Genomic DNA, 6000 nt, shown 5'->3' on the forward strand with positions numbered 1-6000 from the left:
GACATCAGCACAAGATGAAGCATTCCAACGATTGAAAGCAGAGTTTACACAAGCCCCAATCCTGGCTAAACCTGATATTAATCAACCTTTTCTGGACGGATGCTTCTAACTTTGCCATAGGAGCAGTGCTAAAACAGGAATTCAAGGACAATTTAGAACATCCCATTGCTTACCTTTCACGAACCCTGACTCCCAGCGAGACTCATTATTCCGTCTTGGAAAAGGAGTTGTTAGCCATCCGTCAAGCCTTTACAGAATGGCGTCACCTACTTCTGGGAGCAAAACATCCTGTTCAGGTCCATAGGAACCATCGAAATCTTCAAGTTCTACAATCTTTGGAATGTAGGAATAGTTGTCAAGCCCGTTGGGCCTTCTTCTTTGCCCAGTACCAGTTCCACATCCATCATGTCCCCAGATCACAGAACATAATTGCTGACATCTTATCTCGGCCTCCCGACTACGAAACTCTTGAGGATCGGTCCTTCCGAAAGATGTTTCCCCACACAATTTTTGTAGCCCAAGCAATCAGCCTCCTGGAAGACATTCGGGTTGCAAACCCAGTCCTCTGAGATCTGGAAAGACTTTACGGGGAAGAATTGGTGGAATCTTAGAACAAGGGACGGGTATCTGTTCAAGGATAATGGCCTGGTCATTCCCACACAGAAACTACAACAAAGGATTATAAACCTCTGTCACGATACGCTTCACTCTGGACATCGTGGCATCACCAACACCCTCCGTCTCATACAAAGACAATTTTGGTGGCCTAAAATGCAAATTGACGTTCAACTGTACATTCAAGCCTGTGCAGTCTGCAATCAAAACAAGCATGATAACAAGAAACGGTGGGCCTCCTACTTCAACCTACGCTGTCTTCAAGGCCCTGGGAATTCATCACTACGGATTTTATTGTGGAATTACCACCTTCCAAAGGGTACACGACTATCATGGTCACCATTGATTTATTCACCCATATGGCTCATTTTACACAATTGTACAAGTTGCCATCTTCCTCAGAACTCGCTGGCATCTTCCTGGAACACATATTTCGACTTCATGGACTCCCTTCCAAAATCATATCAGACAGGGGACCTCAATACATCTCTCAATTCTGGAAACACTTATGCCGTATTCTAGGAATCCAACGTGCCCTCTCTTCAGGTTATCATCTACAGAAAAGAACACTTAGAAAAGGCCTGAATTCACACCAAGCATTATGCGGACTCCAAGAGAAGACCAGGACCTTCTTATGGAGTGGGTGATAAGGTCTGGCTGTCCTCGAAACTACTGCCCCGACATTTACGACCAAACAAATTGGCTCCCTGGTACTATGGCCCCTTTTGCATCAAGGAAATCATAAACCCAGTGACCTTCCGGCTCAAATTGCTAGACTCCTGGAAGAAGATTCATCCAGTTTTTCACACTTCTTTAATAAAACCTTACATCCAGTCCTCCCGGAAGTCCTTCAGACCCAACCCCGTGGTTGTGGGCGACAAACTAGAATATGAAGTATCCGGAATATGCGACTCCAGGTATAAACAGGGTCAACTTCAATACCTGGTTGAGTGGAAAGGATATCCTCCTAGTGAACGCACCTGGGAACCGTTTTCAAATCTGAATACCCCCCTGTTACTCAGAAGGTATCATCTCATACACCCGGGTAAACCTGGTGGGACAGGTTTTCGGAGGCGGCATGCTGTCATGATCCACAGAACGCGTCCCTTTTGGACTTCCTGGTCCTTGTCACAACGGGGCTTGCACTCCTTGGTACTCCCAACATGGCCGTCTAACATGGTACGCACTTCACTAGCCCCCACGTCAGAGGTAGCACATTCTATAAAGAGACCACGCCCCCACAGCCCCGCGCATCTCAACGCTACCGCTTACAGTGGCTAGACGTGTGCTCCGTAGTTCGCTGTAACTAATCTCTTGTTTCCTGGCTCCCAGACCCTCGATTTCCCCCTCTACCTTTCCTTCCTCTTTATTCTGCCTTGCTTCCTGGATCTCGTGTACCGCCTCCGTGCACACCATCCTCATTTCCTGGACATCCCGGAGATTCCAAGTACCCCTGGATGCTGAACGCACGCTGGAACCAGAAGAGGCTCGCTCGGGGTTGTACAAAACCCGATCCGTACGCAAGAAGACTCCTCCCAAGAATTCCAGCAAACATCGAAGTCAGGTGAGAAAGGGGGAAATCTGTGACAGTACCACTTTCGAGCAAGCGCTACTGAAAAGACTAGAAACAATGGAAAAAGACCAGAAATATGTACACAACAACTACAGTAAAAAAGAAGCCGAAGCACCGAGGACTCTGTCAAGCAATGACAATATAACAATCAAGCCAGCAGATGTCACGATGCCCGCTCCCGGGGAGCCGGCTCAGGCCCTGCGTCCCCGAAAGCGGACATCAAGTCCCCGGAGAAGGTCCCAGCAACCCCTTATAGGGGCCCTTTGGACAGCGTCCTGGCGCCTATGGCGCCAGGCTCATAGAAAACGTCAGTCCTGGCGCCGTAGGCGCCAGGCTCATTATGAAAGTGTTTGGGTGCACTTACCTGATGCAGACCATGCTGCAGAACCCCGGCCTCCTTGAGGCCTGAAAGGAACTACTTTACCTGTGGCACTCATTTACCACCCGGGCGTGGTCGGGGAAGGATACATACCTGCTTGGAGGAAGGACACATTCTAGGAACTTCTTCCAAGGCTATTTAAACCACACCCGATCAGCCACACGTGCTTCGCGTTGTTCTGCATCTAGCAGCTGGACGCTCACCGTGTCTGCTCCTGCATCTTGACTTCTGCCACACCTGCCAGTATCCTGAATCACCTGCAAAGGAAGGGAACAAGAGAACAGAAGAAGGAAAAGGCCTCACCTGCTAAATCTGCATCCCAGAGACATTTCGCCGACAATCCTGAAAAGGAAGACATTTATTTTTTAAAAGCACATCGCATCGATCGCTGCAGCGCCGCATTCTACTCACCTTTACAGGGCGCCTCCATGTTCAGCAGCGACCATCCGGATTCGCAGTCGCGCCCCAGCGCCTAGGGAGAAAAAGACAAGAACAAAGGTGAGAGAAAGAAGGGAAAAGGGAAGCTAAAACTCCATGTCAAGACTTACCTGTTGGGTCATTCCCTTTTCATTTCGGGTCCGCGCCGCAACCAGGCATTTTCGGACCCCGGCCCCTAAGGGGAAAAAGACATCAGCGTTAATGAGTGAATAAAAAGACATTACCAAAACACTCATTAAAGACTTACCTGATTTCCACAAGGATTTCACCGCTCACCTCGGGTCGGTGCCTGTTCCCCGGCATTCCGTACCCCGGCCCCTATGGGGAAAAAGACACTAGCATTAGAACATTAATGCATAGACACAAGGGGAACCACTTATAGAAAACTTACCTGGAAGCCAAGCAAGTTTGGTTCTCACCCATCCGAAAATCCAGTGACGTAACTAGATACCAACGCGCCCCTGCATCAGAAGCAGGATGGAGAGCTCGTCCTTCCAGACCCTAAGGTGAGACGCTACGGGGAAGCACAGAAGGGTTTTGAGGAGGGTCAGAGGGGTAATTGGGAGGCCGATTGCATTACCCCGCAGACAGTTAACCCCATATTCTCACATACAGAAGGATACTTCTGCGAGTCAGACAAGCCAGATCTGGGGCCCGGTCCAGTCCGTCTTCCGAACCCTGCGCATCACCTTAGACGAGGTCACAGCAGCGCGAACCAGGCCAGCGCCCCCGTGGGAGTCAGGTGAGCGATACAGAACGCGAAGCCTTCCTACAAATTCCCACCCAGGCGCTATGGAAACTTCTGAGACTGATCAGTTGGCCCAATTACTGGGGGAATTACGGGCCGAAGTACATGCCGCTCGTCAAGAGACTAATGCCCTCAAGAGGGAATTAATAATATCAAAGGAAAGAACTGATGACCTGGCCAGACAGCTTTTGCAAGGTCAAGCTGGACAAACTCCTCTACCCTGTTCCGGAGGGAACCCCGCTCCTGTGGTTCCCAGTAACCCTGTGCAGATTAATCTACCTGGAAACATGCCGCTGGCCCCACCTGAACGCTTTGCTGGGGACCCCAAACGATTCGCCGTATTCATGAATCAGTGTCGTTTGCACTTCCTATGCAGACCTGGGGCCTTCCCTAATGATCAGACCAAAGTAGCCTTTGTATTGTCATATCTCAGCTGCTGCGCTGCCGATTGGTCAGTTCCACTGGTTACTCAAGATGACCCGATTCTCCGTGATTTTCAAGGATTTCAAGCAAGTGTGGAAAGGTTATTTGCTCGACACTCTCAGGGGCAGGCTCTGGATGACGAACTTCTATCCCTGCGACAGGGCAATCAGGACCTCCTATCCTATATTGCAACCTTTAATAGACTAATTGTGGAAACGGGATGGCCAGAGGATAAAAGAGTCACGTTATTTTATCGAGGTCTACGCGGAGAACTTAAAGATGTCTTGGCCCAAGTTGTAAATCCGCCCCAAGAATGCACAGAATATATAGACTTAGTGGTCCAATTGGATCACAGACTTCAAAACAGAAAAACAGATCGGTCCAGGTTTGAGACCCGGGTGTTGGTCAAGACCCATGCTAACCCCTAGGGAGTTGATGTCTCTGAGCCTATGCAAATTGGAGGGGTTAAAGAACCCTTAACTCAAAAGGAACGTGAAAGGAGGCGGCAGTTAAAATTATGTCTTTATTGTGGGAACTCTGGACACTTTCTACGAGATTGCCCGGCAAAACCGCCCCGAAAAGCGGTAGGAGCCGCTGATAAAAACCATGAAGACTCTGTTTCGGGAAACGACTCAGCCCGACAAGCGTAGGGGTCCGCTTGCCGAGCTTGAAAACTAACTCTCAGACCTTGCATTTCATTGTGCCAATGGTTCTCGTAGATCCAGAAAAGCCTAAGCGGTTGCATGCAATAAAGGCATACATCGATAGTGGGGCTATTGGAAACTATGTGGATCGTGAATTGGCCTCTAGGATTAACCTCCCTCTCCGTCCTAAAACCAGCAAAGATGTCATCACCGCAGTCGATGGAACTGAAATTGCCTCTGGACCGGTAACACATTTCACTACTGGGGTGACTCTTATTGGTCCTGACGGCCATCGGGAGGCAGTTGTGTTTGATGTAATCAAGGCTCCACAGTTTCAGGTTATTCTTGGAATTCCTTGGTTAGAGACACATAATCCTCGAATTGATTGGCGAGCTAAGAGAATAACCTTCCCGGATTGTGCACAAACATGCTACCCAGAAAACCTGAAGATTAATCTAGCATCTGTAACCTCTGCCTCCATGCAATTACCTCCGGAATACCAGGACTTTCAGGACGTCTTCCAACAGGAACAGGCCAACACGTTACCTCCTCACCGATCGTACGATTGCCAAATCGATCTGGTGCCCGGTGCACAACCCCCTTGTAGCAGGATTTATGCCCTTACCGAACCTGAGAACCTGCATTTGAGACAATATTTGGATCAATACCTCGCCAATGGTTTTATTCGCCCGTCAAAGTCCCCGGCATCCTCGGCTTTGTTCTTCGTGCCTAAAAAAGAAGGCGACCTCAGAACTTGTATCGATTACCGCGCATTGAACCAGATAACGGTTAAAAAACGTTATCCTCTGCCTCTGATTCCTGAACTCCTTGACCAGGTGAAGGACGCTTGCATATACACCAAGTTAGATCTCCGGGGTGCATATCATCTGGTGCGAGTAAAAGAAGGCGACGAATGGAAAACAGCCTTCCGTACAAAATATGGATTATTCGAATACCAGGTAATGCCTTTCGGGTTGTGCAATGCGCCTGCTGCCTTCCAATTCTTCATGAATGATGTCCTTCGGGAACTCATCGATGTTTGTGTTGTCTATATCAATGACATTCTAGTGTACTCCTCTTCGGAATCTGATCACAGAAAACACGTTAGGGCAGTTCTGGAAAAACTGCGCCAAAACAAACTATTTGCTAAACTGGAGAAATGTGTTTTCCATACCACAGA

This window comes from Ambystoma mexicanum, chromosome 11 (genome assembly GCF_040938575.1).
Source record: "Ambystoma mexicanum isolate Mex_15411 chromosome 11, UKY_AmexF1_1, whole genome shotgun sequence".
Classification (NCBI taxonomy): domain Eukaryota; kingdom Metazoa; phylum Chordata; class Amphibia; order Caudata; family Ambystomatidae; genus Ambystoma; species Ambystoma mexicanum.